The sequence below is a fragment of the Loxodonta africana genome, unplaced genomic scaffold (genome assembly GCF_030014295.1).
Source record: "Loxodonta africana isolate mLoxAfr1 unplaced genomic scaffold, mLoxAfr1.hap2 scaffold_76, whole genome shotgun sequence".
NCBI classification, from domain to species: domain Eukaryota; kingdom Metazoa; phylum Chordata; class Mammalia; order Proboscidea; family Elephantidae; genus Loxodonta; species Loxodonta africana.
The window spans coordinates 869,454-886,194 of record NW_026975495.1 but is presented as its reverse complement, the minus strand read 5'-3'; the positions used below and the strand labels follow the sequence as shown (position 1 = coordinate 886,194).

General features: G+C 44.8%; 2 long non-coding RNA genes across 2 annotated transcripts in view; one reads left to right on the top strand and one right to left on the bottom strand.

Moving 5' to 3' along the window:
• Positions 1-7,033, bottom strand: part of LOC135230105 (uncharacterized) — a 53,391-nt gene extending 46,358 nt beyond the window's left edge. Inside the window, exon 1 of the long non-coding RNA XR_010320753.1 lies at positions 6,977-7,033. This is a non-coding gene — a long non-coding RNA (uncharacterized LOC135230105). The remainder of the gene's footprint in view (positions 1-6,976) is intronic.
• The window catches only part of LOC135230107 (uncharacterized), a 495,299-nt gene that overhangs the window by 34,549 nt on the left and 444,009 nt on the right, over positions 1-16,741 (top strand). The gene's annotated exons all lie outside the window — the stretch shown is intronic.

Here is a 16,741-nt window from a genome sequence, read left to right as displayed (position 1 = left end):
TAACAGATACATGAGGAAATGCTCTTGATCATTAGCCATTAGAGAAATGCAAATCAAAACTACAATGAGATTCCATCTCACTCCAACAAGGCTGGCATTAATCCAAAACACAGAAAATAATAAATGTTGGAGAGGCTGTGGAGAGACTGGAACACTTATACTCTGCTGGTGGGAATGTAAAATGGTATACAACCACTTTGGAAATCAATTTGCCGCTTCCTTAAAAAGCTAGAAATAGAACTACCATACAACCCAGCAATCCCACTCCTCGGAATATATCCTAGAGAAATAAGAGCCTTTACACAAATAGATATATGCACATCTATGTTTACTGCAGCACTGTTTACAACAGCAAAAAGATGGAACCAACCAAGGTGCCCATCAATGGATGAATGGATAAATAAATTATGGTATATTCACACAATGGAATACTACACATCGATAAAGAACAGTGACGAATCTGTGAACTACTTCATAACATGGAGAAACCTGGAAGGCATTATGCTGAGTGAAATTAGTTGCAAAAGGTCAAATAGTGTATAAGACCACTATTATAAGATCTTGAGAAATAGTTTAAACTGAGAAGAACATATTCCTTTGTTGTTATGAGAGGGGGGAGGGAGGGGGGGTAGGAGAGGGGTATTTACTAAAGAGATAGACAAGAACTACTATGGGTGAATGGAAGGACAACACTCAACACAGTGGAGGTCAGCACAACTGGACTAAACCAAAGCAGTTTCCTAAATAAACTGAACGCTTCAAGGTCCGCAAAGCAGGGGCACATGTTTGGGAACCATGTTTTCAGGGGATATCTAAGTCAACAGGCATAATAAAATCTACTAAGAAAACATTCTGCATCCCACTTTGAAATGTGGCGTCTCGGGTCTTAAATGCTAACAAGCGGCCATCTCAGATGCATCAATGATTCTCAACCCACCTGGATCAAGGGAGAATGCAGAACACCAAGAACATAAGATAATAACGAGCCCAAGAGACAGAAAGGACTACATGAACTAGAGACTACATCATCCTGAGACCAGAAGAACTAGATAGTGCCGGGCCACAACCAATGACTGCCCTGACAGGGAACATAACAGAGATCCCTTGAGGGAGCAGGAGAACAGTGGGATGCAGACCCCAAATTCTCATAAAAAGACCAGACTTAATGGTCTGACTGAGACTGGAAGGACTCTAGTGATCATGGCCCCCACACCTTCCGTTTACCCACTACGGGAACCATCCCCAAAGCCAGTTCATCAGACATGGATTGGACTAGACAATGGGTTGGAGAGGGATGCTGGTGAGGCGTGAGCTACTTGGTTTGGGTGGACACTTGAGACAATGTTGGTATCTCCTGCCTGGAAGGGAGATGGGTGGATAGAGGGGCTTAGAAACTGGCAAAATGGTCACAAAAAGAAAGAGTGGAAGGAGGGAGTGGGCTCTCCCATTGGGGGGAAAGTAATTGGGAATATGTAAGAAGTTGTGTATAAGTTTTCATGTGAGAGACTGGCTTGATTTGTAAACTTTCACGTAAAACACAACAAAAAATATTGAAATAAAAAAAAAGCTGACCCATGATTGCTTCAACAAGCTCTCAGAACAAAGACTCAAGGAATCTTCTGGATGAAGGTGCAATCCTGGAATTACCAGATGCAGAATACAAAAGATTAATATACAGAACTCTTAAAGACATCAGGAAGGAAATGAGGCAAAATGCAGAACAAGCCATGGAACACACAGATAAAGCAGCTGAAGAAATTAAAAAGGTTACTCAAGAATATAATTAAAAATTTAATAGGCTGCAAGAAACCATACAGAGACTGCAATCAGAGATTCAGAAGATAAACAATAAAATTACAGAGATAGAAAACTCAACAGAAAGTAAGAAGAGCACAATTGAAGAACTGGAAGGCAGAATAACTGAGATTGAAGATAAAACACTTGGGACCAATATATTTGAAGAGAAACCAGATAAAAGAAATTAAAAAATGAAGAAATCCAAAGAATCATGTGGGACTTTATCAAGAGAAATAACTATGAGTGATTGGAGTACCAGAACAGGGAGGGCTAACAGAAAATACAGAGGGAACTGTTGAAGATTTGTTGGCAGAAAACTTCCCTGATATCATGAAAGATGCTCATCGAATTCCACATACGGTAGATCTCAAAAGAAAGTGACCAAGACATATAACAATCAAACTTGCCAAAATCAAATATAAAGAGAATTTTAAGAGAGGCTAGGGATAAAAGAAGTCACCAACAAAGGAAAGTAAATAATAATAAACTTGGACTACTCAGCAGAAATCATGGAGGCAAGAAGGCAATGGGATGACTTACATAAAATATTGAAGGAAAAAAATTGCCAGCCAGGAACCAAACCATAACCCTGGCCCTCTGGCCCTCTGGCCTTAGCCCTCTAACTCTAGCCCCTAAGCCCTGAGCCCCAAAGCCCCTAAGACCCAAAGCCCTTAGGTCCTAACCACCAAGACCCTGAACTCTAGCCCTAACCCAAACCGTAACCATATACCCTAAACCCTACAATCTAAACACCTACACCCCAAAACACTACACACAAAAACCATACACACTAAACCCTATACTCTAAGCCCAAAACCCTAAACCCAAACTTCAAGCCCCAAAGCCCAAACCCAAAACCTAACCGTAAGCCCTAAACCCTAACACCTAACCCTAAACCCTAACCACCCTAACCCTAACAACCCTAACCCTAACGACCCTAACCCTAACTACTCTAGCCCTAACCCTCGAACCCTAACCCTCTAATGCTAACCTGAAACCCTAACCCAAAACCCTAACCCTCTGACTCTAACCCTCTAACCCTAACCCTCTAACCCCAACCCCCAAACCCAACCCCAAACACTAAACCTCAAATCCCTAGCCCTAAACCTAAGAATGAGCCTAAGCCTAACCCTAACACAACCCTAAACCCTAAACCATAACACTTAAAACCCTAACACGTGAAACCCTAACACCCTTAGCCCTAACACATTTAACCCTAACATCCTAAATGCCAAAACCCTAAACACTAACACCCTTGACCCCAACCACTAACCCCTAAACCCTAACTTAAAGCCTAAGTCATCTAACCCTCTAACCCTAATACCCTAACTCTAAACCCTAAAACCTACACCCTAACCCCAGCCCCCAGCCCTAACCCTCACTCTAAGCCTTAAACCCTAAACCCTAAGGCCTAAACCCTAGGCTCTAAGCCCTAAGCCCTAAACCCTAAGTCCTAAAACCCTAGACTCTAAGCCCTAAGCCCTAAACCTAACCCTCTAACCCTAAACCCTAAAACCTTACCCCAAACCCATCCCAAACCCCTAAACCTGAACCCCTAAACCCTAGCCCTACCAAGTAACCCTAAATCTCTAAACTATACCCCTAACCCTCTAACCCTAACCCTCTAACCCTAACCACAACACCAACCCCAACCTCTGAACCCCCAAACCCTAACCCCCAACCCTAAGCCTCTGAACCCTAAGCCTAAACCCTCTAACCCTAAACCCTAACCTTCACCCCCTCACACCCTCACCTTCTCACTCCCTCACTCTATAATCTTCTCAACCTCTAACCCCCTCACCCTCTAACCCCTCACCCTGACTCCCTCAATCTCTAACCCCCAAACTCTAAACCCCAACCCTCTAACACCCACCCTCTAACCCCAACCCACAAATCCCAAACAAACCCAACCCCAAGCCTAAACCTAAATCCCTAAAGCCTAACCCAAACCCTAATGACTAAACCACAAAACCTTAAACCCCCAAAACCCTAAACCCCAAACTGCAACCCCTAACACCTAACCTGTAACTCCAAACTCTAACCTCAAACCCTAAACCTAACACCTAACCCCAACCCAAAAACCCTAACCAAAAAACCCAACCCTAAACTCTAACCCCCAAACCCCAACCCCTAACCCAAACCCTAAGGACTCTAACTCTAACAACCCTAACCCTAACATCCCTAAGCCCAAACCCTAACCCTTTTTGTTAGCAGCCATAGCACTTAACCACTAGCCACCAGGGTTTCCATGAGCAGTCACAGGAATAGACACATGCACACCCGTGTTCACTGCAACATTATTCACAGTAGCAAAAAGATGGGAACAACCTAAGTGCTCATCCACAGAGGAACGGATAAACAAACTACGGTACATACACACAGTGGAACACTACACGACAATAAAGACCAATGATGAATCTCCGAAACATCTCACACCATGGATGAATCTGGAGCGCATCATACTAAGTCAATCACAAAACGACATATACAGTACGTGACCACTATCATGAAAACATTTACGCACAGAAACAATCTTTGATGTTCACCAGGGAGACGAAGAGTGGGTAGAGAAAAGCCAACTAAACAATAACCAAAAAAACCAAACCCACTGCCGTCGAGTTGATTCCAGCTCATAGCGACCCTATAGGACAGATTAGAACTGCCCCATAGAGTTTCCATGGAGCGCCTGGTGGATTTGAACTGCAGACCTTTGGTTAGCACCGGTGGCTCTTAACCACTACGCCATCAGGGTTTCCAACCAAACGACACATATGTGGTAACTCTGGTGAAGGAAGAGACGGTACACAAGACTGGGAATCAACCTCAGCCTCACTCTAACCCTAACCCTAAACCACTTGTGCCCGAGCCTAGTAACCCCAGCCCTAACCCCAACCCCCAACCACCTAAAACCTATACCCCTAAACCTGACTCCCAAACCTCTAACCCCCAAACCTGGACCCCTAGCACCAAACCCTAACCCCTAACCCTAATCCTCCAACCCTTCTGCATCTCTGGGCCTCTCGACTCTCCGTCTATTTTCTACCTCCAAATCGTACTAACACTCAGTGGAATTTTGAAGTTTGAGCTGTGCTTTGCTTCTTGTTGTCTCCACCGGTCCCATCAAGGCACTGCATCATTTCTTTGCTCTGCTTCACTATTCAGTTCCAAAACCATGGCTTAGAATCGCCTGTCACTGAACTTCAGCGATTCGGTGCAAGGCCGCGAGAGGGCGTGCGCACCGCCGGTTCTGTTCTGCCCACCAGGCCCTCCGAGCATGGGAACCTCCTGGACCTAAGCCGGGACGACCTGGGTACCGCTCCAGTGGCGACAGCAGAAGCTTTTCTTCCCGAGGGACCCAACGCCCCAGGGCGCTCTCTCAATACTCCCATTAATGCTGTTATTATCCTAACCCACTCCTTCTGCGAGACCTAGTGGGCCCTTTACCAGGCCCAGCCTTCACGACCTGCACCCCCCTGCCGTGGTCACGTACAGGAACCTGCAGGGCCGCGCCCTCCCCGCCCAAGCTCTGCCCCTCCACACCCTGATGCCCTGCAGGCCTCTACTAGGTCCCCGCCCAGAGGAGAGTTGTCGCCCTGCACGGGGTGGGGGGACACGAGTGAACATCCGGAAACCACCCCCCAAGCATGAAGCCGACTGCCCGTATTGAGACCATGTGAGCAGGGCTGCCCCGCCGACTGGAGCCTGCAGGACATCACTCACGTTTGTCAGCTTCTCACTGCCCTCTGGGCTCAGGGTCCCAGAGCAGCCAATCCCCCCGGGGCGGGGGGGGGCAGTCCGTCCGCAGGGGCTGGAAGATCGGGTTGACGCCCATGGCCGGAGCGCTTAAAACCCTTATAAACCCTTATAAACCCTCATAAACGGCCAGCTCCAGACCTTCAAATGTCAGCCCGAGAGACACCTAATCTCCTCCAACCTAAAAAAAAAAAAAAAAAAAAACACGCTGCCGTGGAGTCAATTCTGACTCACAGCGACCCTATAGGACAGAGTAGAACTGCCCCACAGAGTTTCCAAGGAGCGCCTGGTGGATTCAAATGGCCAATCTTTTGGCTAGCAGCCTTAGCACTTAACCACTACGCCACCAGGGTAACCCACTGAACCCACTGCCACCAGGGTAGAGGCTCCAAATCCCGCCAGTGTGAGGAACCCTCAAATCCCCTCAGCACCAGAGATCGCGTCCACAGCGACCGGTACACAGCGCCGCACAAATGTTTAAGTTAACAAACAACATGGTTGCTCAGGACCCCTTCCTGCTACCCCCACCCCCGCCTCCCAGAGGGGGAGCGGGACCCGGCATCCACACTGTTAACAGACACTGAATCGCTGCTGCTTCCACAAGGAGTAGGATCCCCACGCTGCTCCACAGATTCCGAGGACCCCTTCCTTTCCAGGTGGGGCCGGGGCCGCGCCGACGCCCCAGCCCCGAGAGTAGACCAGCCGGCGCGGGCGCGGGCGCGGGGTGCCTCAGCCTCCCAGGCACAGCGCCCAAAACAATAAGGGGCAGCATGGCCTTGGGCGGGGGATCCCTCTCTCCCCTGTCCCTGGCACCCTACGGAGTCTGGTGGGGGTGGGAGGACGAATGGGGGCGAGTGCCCCGCCCTCAGTCTGGAATCTCACCCCCCCCCGGGCGAACTCTGGGCCTTGGTTTCCCCCCTGGCACAGGGAGCAGGTGGGGGGCGGGGGGGGCAGGCGCCCATCCCCCAGCTTGGCCCGCAAACCCGCCCCGGGCAGAGTAGGGACCTTGGCGCAGCCCTGGACACAGCCTTTCTCCCCAAGCCCTTCAAGCCCCCAGGCCCGAGGACACTCCGCAGCTGGATCCCGCGGCTGGACCCCCCCCCCCCGCAAATCCATGGGGATGTAAATTCCCAGACCAGCTGAGTCTCCCGGGCCAGAGGCTCCCTCTCTCCCTCTCGCAGCCCCTAGAGTGGCTGCGTCCGCCCGCCCCCGCGCCGCATCCGCCCCTGGGGATCACTCGGGACGGGGTACGCCGGAGGGGGCGATGCGAGCTGCTAACCCAACGTCCGGACTCCCCAACCTCTGGAGCCCACGGGATGCTGGCACTGGGACCCGCCCTCCTGGCGCCTTCCCTCCACACCTTCGAGGGGCCGGGCTTGTTCAGTCTGGGAGCGGGTCCCTCCACCCAGCTGCCGGAGTTTCCTACCTTTCAGAAACCACGGCACAGAAAGCAGCACGAACACCGTCCGCTGTAAGGCGCGCCATCGGGCCGGGGCCCCTCACCGCCCGTCCCAGCGCTTCTGTGAGTAACTGGCTGGACGGCGAGGAACATGGCTGCTGGCCCCGCCCAGCGGCCTGGGTGTGGGGCGGGCGTGGGGGGGTTGGGCCTCCAGAGGGGAGGGTGGGGTCTAGAAGCAAGGACAACGCCAAGGTGTGCGGGGTGAGGAGACGGGAGACGTCAGGAGAGGGCCCTCTCCCGCGCAGAGTTAAGTATTGGAGGTGCAACGGTTAAGTGCTTGGCTAACTGAAAGGTGGGCCGTTGTAACCCACCAGCTCAGAGGTTGAAAAGATCTGGAGATGGGCTCCCATAAAGATTCTAACCAAACAAAATCCAAACCAGTTGCTGTTGAATCAATTCCAACTCATAGTGACCCTATAGGGCAGAGCAGAACTGCCCCATAGGGTTTCTAAGACTGTAAGTCTTTACAGAAGCAGACTGCCATGTCTTTCTGCAAATAACCAACTGGTGGATTCGAACTGTCCACCCTTTGGTTAGCAGCCGAGCTCTTAACCACGGTGCCAGCAGGGCTGCGCCATAAAGACTGCAACCTAGGAAACCTTGTGAGGCAGTTCTAAGCTGTCGTACAGGGTTGATATGAGTCAGAATCTCTTGATGGCACACAACCATGATTGTACTAAGAAAAATTCCTCCAAGCAGCTGTCTACATGACCCCTGAAGCACACATGCATGCACGCTATCAAAGCAGTGCGGCCAAAGACAGGAAATTGGAATAGAGACATTATAGAGTGGACAGTGAAAAGTGATTTCTGAGGGGCATGAAGCTCAAGCAGAGGAGGTAGCATACAACTAAATGCCCTTCTCCTTCTATTGTTCAATGGTCTTGAGAAAGAATGTGTCCCAGGAATTAACTGTAGCCCAGGATAACTTGAAGACAGCAAATACAGAGGACCAGTCAGGATGCTTCTGCAGTGGTCAGGGTGAGGAGTGATGGTGGTAGTGCAGGTGGGAACGGTGGGCAGGCTTGAGGTGTACTTTGGAGCTTGAGCTGCCAAGAATTGCTGGTGGATCAGACGTATGGGATGAGGGGAATGGAGAATCAAAGGTGACTTCTAGAATTCAGGCTACCATGAGAGCATGGTCACCAGAGCCATTCTCTACCATGTGGAAAACCATGGAGGAACAAACTTGAGAAAATGACCAAAAGATTTTTTCTGGACATGTTAGATTTGGATGTCTGAGGTCATCCAAGTGTGGAGAACAGTTCCCAGCTGTGGATACCACTCTGAGGTAGAGTAGTTTTCCAGGTTCTAAGAATTTGGAGATCATCAGCCTATAGCTGATTTGAAAGCCACTGGTGGTGCGATGATTATGCATTTGGGTGCTACCAAAAGGTCTGCAGTTTGAATCTACCAGTCGCTCCTTGGAAACCCTGTGGGGAAGCTCTACTCTGTCCTATAGGGTCCCTATGAGTCAGAATCCACTCGATAGCGACTTTGTTTTGTTTTAATACTAAGCTCAGAAAAGTTGTGTGTCAGGGTTGTATTTTTTCACAATACTTATTCAGGCAGTTCGAATCTACCAGCCACTCCTTGGAAGCCCTGTGGGTCAATTCTACTCTGTCCTTTAGGGTCGCTATGAGATAGAATCGACTCAACAGCAGTGAATTTAGTCTTAGAGGAGCTCTTTGTCTGTCAAAGCTGAGAGTTTTACTTCATACTTTTTAAAACTGCCATGTCTCATGTTACGTGGCTACCCTTACAGGAGCATTTTTGGTGCTAACTTGACTTGTCCTTGGTGAAGGGCTCTGTATTCATTTTCTAGGGCTGCCATAGTAAATTACCAAAAACTCAGTGTCTTTAAAAAAACATATAATCCATACAGTCCAAGAAGCTGTATTATATGAAAAGAAGGGGCATCAGGATTAGAGGAAGACTCATTAACAGCCTAGACATGCAGATGACACAACCTTGCTTACTGAAAATGAAGAAGACTTGAAGCGCTTGCTGATGAGGATCAAAGACTTCAGCCTTCAGTATGGATTACACTTCAACATAAAGAAAACAAAAGTCCTCACAACTGGAACAATAAACAGAGAAAATACTGAAGTTGTCAAGGATTTCATTTTACTTGGATCCACAATCAACACCCATGGAAGCAGCCATCAAGAAATCAAATGACATATTTTATTGGACAAATCTGCTACAAAAGACCTCTTTAAAGTGTTAAAAATTGAAGATGTCACTTTGAGGACTAAGGTGTGCCTGAACCAAGCCATGATATTTTCAATCGCCTCATATGCATGCTAAAGCTGGACAATGAATAAGGAAGACAAAAGAACTGAAACTTGAATTATGTTGTTGGTGAAGAATAATGAATATACCATGGACTGCTAGAAGAATGAACACACCTGTCTGGGAAGAAGTACAGCCAGAATGCTCCTTAGAAAGGTGGGTGGCAAGACTTGGTCTCACGTACTCTGGACATATTATCAGGAGGAATCAGTCCCTGGAAAAAGACATCGTGCTTGGTAAAGTAGAGGGTCAGTGAAAAAGACAAAGATCCTCAATGAGACAGATTGAGACGGTGGCTGCAACAGTGGGCTCAGACATAGCAATGAGAAAGGCCCAGGGCTGGGCACTGTTTCGTTCTGTTGTACACAGGGTCGCTATGTGTTGGAACGGCCCAACAGCACCTAACAACAACATCATAAACTCACTAGATCTCCTGGGGATAGCATGTCATATTCAGTGTAGAATAGATAGAGTTTCTTTGTTTGTTTGTTTACCATATTTACTAATACTATGATTTACATTTGATAACTTCCACATTCTGTTGGATCGCTTTTCTTTGGAATGGACACAAACGTGCGTCTCCTGCAGTCTGTTGGCCAGGTAGCTAGCTTCCAAATTTCTTTGCATAGTGGAGTGAGCATCTACAGTGCTGCATCTGTTTGTTGAACCAACTCAGTGGGTATTCTGTCAGCTCCTGGAGCCTTGTTTTTCGCCAGTGTCTTCAGTGTAGCTTGGACTTCTTGCTTCACTACTACCAGTTCTTCATCATGTGCCACCTCATGAAACGACTGAAAGTTGACCATTTCTTTTGGTACTGTGACTCTGTGTATTCTTTCCATCTTTTGTGTGTGTGCTTTAAGTGAAACTTTACAAATCAAGTCAGTCTCTCATACAAAAATTTGTATACAGCTTGCTATGTACTCCTAGTTCCTCTCCCACCAATGAGACAGCACACTCCTCTCAATGCTGTATTCCCCGTGTCCAGTCAGCCACTTTCTGTCCCCCTCTGCCTTCTCATCTCCCCTCCAAACGGGAGCTGCCCACATAGTCTCATGTGTCCACTTGAGACCAGAAGCTCACTCCTCACCACTATTTTTTCTATCCTATAATCCAGTCCAATCCCTGTCTGAAGAGTTGGCTTTGGGAATGGTTCCAGTCTTGGGCCAACAGAAGGTCTGGGGACCATGACCTCCAGGGTTCCTCTAGTCTCAGTCAGATCATTAAGTCTGATTTTTTTATGGGACTTTGAGGTCTGCATCTCACTGCTCTCGTGCTCCGTCAGGGATACTCTGTTTCATTCCCTGTCGGGGCAGTCTTCGGTTGTAGATGGGCACCATCTAGTTCTTCCGGTCTCAGGCTGATGTAGTCTTGCATTTACGTGGCCATTTCTGCCTTTTGGACTCATAATTACCTTGTATCTTTGGTGTTCTTCATTCTCCTTTGTTCCAGGTGGGTTGAGACCAATTGATGCATCTTAGATGGCCGCTTGATAGTGTTTTTAAGACTGCAGACGCCACTCACCAAAGTGGGATGCAGAATGTTTTCTTAATAGATTTTATTATGTCAGTTGACCTAGATGTCCTCTGAAAACATGGTCCCCCAACTGCTGCCCCTGCTACTCTGGCCTTTGGAGCATTTGGTTTATTCAGGAAACTGCCTTTCATTTAGTCCATTTATGCTGACCTCTCCTTTATTGTATGTTGTCTTTCCCTTCACCTAAAATAGTTCTTGTCTACTATCTAAATTTGCGAATATCCTTCTCCCTCCCTTTCTCCCCACCCTCATAACCATCAAAGAATACTTTCTTCCCTGTTTAAACTATTTCTTGAGTTCTTATAATAGTGGTCTCATACAATATTTGTCCTTTTGCAACTGACTAATTTCACTCAACATAATGCCCTCCAGATTCCTCCAAACTATGAAATATTTCACGGGGGGGGGAGGGAGGGAGGGAGAGGTTTTTTTTACTGATTAATTAGTAGTTAAGAACTGCTTTAGGTGAAGGGAATGACAACACTCAATACATGCAAGGTCAGCTCAATTGGACTGGACCAAAAGCAAAGAAGTTTCTGGGATAAAATGAATGCTTCAAAGGTCAGCAGAGCAAGGGCGGGGGCTTGGGGACCATGGTTTAAGGGGACTTCTAAGTCAATAGGCAAAATAATTCTATTATGAAAACATTCTCCATCCCACTTTGAAATGTGGCGTCTGGGGACTTAAATGCTAACAAGCAGCCATCTAAGATGCATCAATTGGTCTCAACCCACCTGGAGCAAAGGAGAATGAAGAACACCAAGGTCACACGACAACTAAGAGCCCAAGAGACAGAAAGGGCCACATGAACTAGAGACCTACATCATCCTGAGACCAGAAGAATTAGTTGGTGCCCGGCCACAATAGATGACTGCCCTGACAGGGAGCACAACAGAGAACCCCTGAGGGAGCAGGAGATCAGTGGGATGCAGACCCCAAATTCTCATAAAAAGACCATACTTAATGGTCTGACTGAGACTAGAGGAATCCTGGCGGCCATGGTCCCCAGACCTTCTGTTGGCACAGGACAGGAACCATCCCCGAAGACAACTCATCAGACATGAAAGGAACTGGACAGTGAGGGGGAGAGAGATGCTGATGAAGAGTGAGCTAATTATATCAGGTGGACACTTGAGATTGTGTTGGCATCTCATGTCTGGAGGGGAGATGGGAGGATAGAGAGAGAGGGAAGCTGGCAAAATTGTCACGAAAGGAGAGACTGGAAGGACTGACTCATTAGGGGGAGAGCAAGTGGGAGTACGGAGTAAGATGTATGTAAACTTATATGTGACAGACTGACTTGATTGTAAACGTTCACTTGAAGCTCAATAAAAGTTAATAAAAATATATATATATTAATGGTCACCTAATGGTATTAAAAATATGATATTCAAGTCAGCTATTATAGAGACATCTTTGGTTTAGGCTCTGTAAAAACCAATATGCCTATTGTTCATAGGAGACACCTGTGATATCTCACTGGTTTCTAGTCATGTTTGTAGAGCAAGTCAAAGTTTCACCCAAGCTTCTGTCAGTATTAATTATATAAAATACATATGGGTTGGGACGGGTGTGTATCATCACCATTATCATCAGCAAAAGCACTTTTTTTGCATTATCACTAAATCAGTTAAAATTTGTGTTAACTGGGTTAAAAAAAAAAAAAAACCTGAGTTCAAACTTGTATAATAATTACAGGTGCATGAACCCCTTCTAGAATAAATAAACAATTGACCTAATTAGACAACATCTGGTTTAATTCATGCTCCAGAAATAATCACGACAAATGGGATTACTGTTATTGGTGAAATGGTTAGGTTATATCCTTAGAACTGGGCTTGAACTCTATCCTAGTTGATTGACAATCCACAAGTTTCATTGACTTAAAATGTGGGGATATTTCTCATTTATAATACCTCTTGGGTGTGAGTCAAGTGCAAATCTGCTCTGTATTATCATCTTTTCTAATTTCATTTCTGGTTAGCAGCTCTTATGTTAGCCACTATCATGGCAAATGCATAGGAATATGGATGGAACCAGGTAAATGGCACTTAATTCTTCTGTTTGAATGTGGAATCTTTCACTTCATTCATATTCCATTTGCCCAGCAAGTCATATGGCAAATCCTGACGTGAAAGAGATGAGAAATACCCCGCTACTCAGGATGCACCAAGGATAACCCTCTCCCTTGTTTCTAGGTATAGTGAATTAATCATATACTTCATATACCATTAGGTCTGTATTTGGCTTCCATATCATGTTCCTATATTAGTCATGGAATCGACTCGAAGGCACTGGGTTGGGATATTAGTCAGAATTTTACTACAATAATGATGCATAAAAGACAACCACAAAATCTTAGTGACACGTAATAAAAAGTTTTTCATGCAACTCTACAGATCAGCTAGGTTTTGAGTTCAGGTTGTTTCCATGCATCTCTTAATTTCCTTGGACAAGTTGAAGGGACAGCAGACACTTGAGGCAAGTTCATCTCATGGTAGAACTTCAAGCTTTCAGAGGAGAAGTCTCTTACAGACTAGGCTGGGAAACACCACACTCACACTCATATCCACATTCCATTAACCAAGTAACATGGCCAAGACTAGTGTCAATGGGTCAGGAAATATACTCCTCCCATGGAGACAGTGTAGGTCTGGGGGGGTGGGGGCAAGCAGGGGAATAATGTCAATATTTGGTGACTAATAATCTAATCTACACAAGTTGCATTCACTCATCCAAGAAATACTTTCTGAACACAAATATTTTTTTCAGATACCAAAGCAGGATGTCAAAGTATATGCATTCTAGTTGTTGTTAGCTGCCATCAAGTTGGTTCCGAGTTATGGTGACTTTATGCATCATAAAATGAAAGATTGCCATGTCCTGTAACATCTTCATGATCTTTGGTATTTTGAGTCCATTGTTGCAGCTATTGGGTTAATCCGTCTCACTGAGGGTTTCCCCCATTTTGGTTGGCTCTCTACTTTACCAAACATGGTACCTTTTTCTAGCAATTGGTTTTTCCTGATGACATGTTCAAAGTAAGCAATTTGAAGTCTCACCATCTGTCATGGATTGAATTGTGTCCCTCCCCCAAAATATCTGTCAACTTGCCTAGGTCATGATTACCTTGTGTGATTCTATGATTGCCTATCATTTTACGATCTGATGTGGTTTCGCTAAGTGTTGTACACCCTATCACTATGATGTAATAATATGGATTAGCAGAAGTTATGTTGATGAAATGTATAAGATCAGGTAGTGTCTTAAGTGAATCTCTTTTGAGATACAAAAGAGAGAAGTGAGAAGAGAGACATGGGGGCCTCATACCACCAAGAAAGGAGTGCTGGAGCAGAGCATGTCCTTTGGGTCTGAGATTCCTGCACTGAGATGCTCCCAGACCAAGGGAAGATTGATGACAAGGGCATTCCTCCAGAGCAGACAGAGAGAGAAAGCCTTCCCCTGGAGCTGACGACTGAATTTGGACTTGTAGCCTACTAGACAGTGAGAGAATAAATTTTTCTTTGTTAAAGCCATCCTCCTGTGGTATTTCTGATATAGCAGCATTAGATGACTAAGACACCATCCTAATTTCTAAGGTACATTTTGGTTGTATTTCTTCTACGACTGAATGAGTAAACATTCATTCTATTGGGAGTCTATGGTATATTCAACATTCTTCATCAACGCTGGAGTTTGCATGCATCAATTCTTTTTCTAGTAGTAGATAGACAGAAATAGATACACATAATTACATATATATAGTTAGATGGTGCCTTGCTATCTGAAGAAAAATTTAAAAAGTAGGGTAAAAGGACAAGATAGTAACTGGTTCAGGGATGAAGTCTCTCTATCATTTCTAGAAGCAGACTGCTCAAAGCAAATGAACTGGCTAAAGCCGTAAAATAGAAGAAACCTCAGCAAAATATAGCTGTAATACAATGAAAGAGCCCAGTGATGTAATAGGAATTGAGGAGCATACAATAATGGAGGCCAGGTGGAGTTGGGCCTTGAGTTTAGTTTTAAAAGCTTTCCATTCAACTCAGGTTTTTGTAAAATTGAATAGAACCGTAATAAAATCTAACATACTTTAAATGGATTATTCCATGTGCTTTATGGTACAAAGATGGGCACAGTAAGACCATTTAGATAGATATTACAAAAGTACAGGTGACTAAGTATGATGACTTGAACCATCAAGTATGGAAAATAGCAAAAGTAGCAAAATCCTGAAGACAATGAGCAAATGCTGAACAATGCATTCTTTGAGAGAACAGTGGAGTCAGGGATGCTACTAAAGCTTTGGTTGAATAAAGGCATCATTTATTGATAGGATGAAGATTGAGCAGGAAAATATCTTGGAGAGCCTAATCAACCTTTAAACTTCAAATAAGTCAATTTTGAATACTTAATATACATCCTCATGGAGATATTAACTTGGAAGTTGATATTCAACCATGGATTTCAGGGAAGAGATTCTATTTGAAGATATAAATTTGGTAGTTGTAAGCATAGAGATAGAAATTAAACAATGACATAAACTAGATTTAGTCAAATGAGAAGTCTGTTTATTTAAGTAAGGACACAGCACTGTTCATTTATTACAAAATGTCAGGTATCTGGTAGGGGCTGTTACTTATTTTTTAGTACTACTCTAGCTACTATTGGGCCTTTACATACCTACGTAAGTTTTAGAATTAGTTTGTCATTTTCTTTACAAATTTTGTTGTGATTTTTATTAGATTTGCATAGAATATATAAACAGTATTGGTGGAATTTGGTCTTCTTAACCATTAACTTTCTATATCTCAAGAATTATTGAGGTCTACCTTCATGTCAATATTATAATTTTATCCATGAAATCCTTCAGTGGATATGTGTGTTCACGAGTGTAGGAGTGTGTGCATGCATGTGTGCGTTCATATACACGCGTGTAAGTCTGTTCACAGATATACATTAACAAAATATAATCAATAAAATACCAAAAAAATACTGAATAGAAAATACCTAAACTAGAAAGCTACTGAACTAGTAAAATCCAAAGCAAATCACTGTCATATAATTTTTATGTTACTTTTATCAAAATATCAAGAAACTTGCAATTCTTATACTTTGTAATATATTTCAGACACAGGGCATAGTGAGGGTAAGGCATTTCCAGGGGCAATCTCTAAGTTCAGCCTTTCCCTATCCCAAATTTCAAGACGAATAGATGTTGATGAGTCAGCAGAAATGTCTCCCCCTCTTGTCTGGCTTTCATATTTGCGGCGCCTGAAAGCATTCTGTACCTTGTCTGCTGCACCCTTGGACTTGGACCCTGGCGCACGTGCCCTCCTCTGCCCCCCTTTTGCGATGCTTCTGTTTAGACAATGGAGAATATAAAATAGAACAAAACCGTGTGATTAATAATAATCATACAAATTCTAGTTGCATGACCAAGAACAAGTTACTTAACCTCTCTGAGCCTCGACTTTGTCATCTGTACAATGGCAGTAATAACAGTAACAGATTCAATAGAAGTAATAGGTCTTGACGTTGTGAGGATTAACTAGTTGCCATCCAACTGATTTCATCTCATGGCAAACCCATGTGTGTCAGAGCAGAACTGTACTCTGTAGGGCTTTCAATTGCTGTGACCTTTTGGAGGTAGATAACTAGATCTTTCTTCTGAGGTGCCCCTGGGCAGATTGAAACCACAAATATTTTGGTTAACAGCAAAGAGCTTAATAATTCGTGCAACTAGGGACTCCCTGTGAAAGTTAAGTGACTTATTGTAAACAAAATGTGTAGAACACTGCTTGGTATATTGTAGTTGCTACTTAATTGTTATCAATATATCATGAATATTTATGGCATTATCACTGAAACATTTGATAACAAAGAGAACAAAAATATAAAGTTGGAC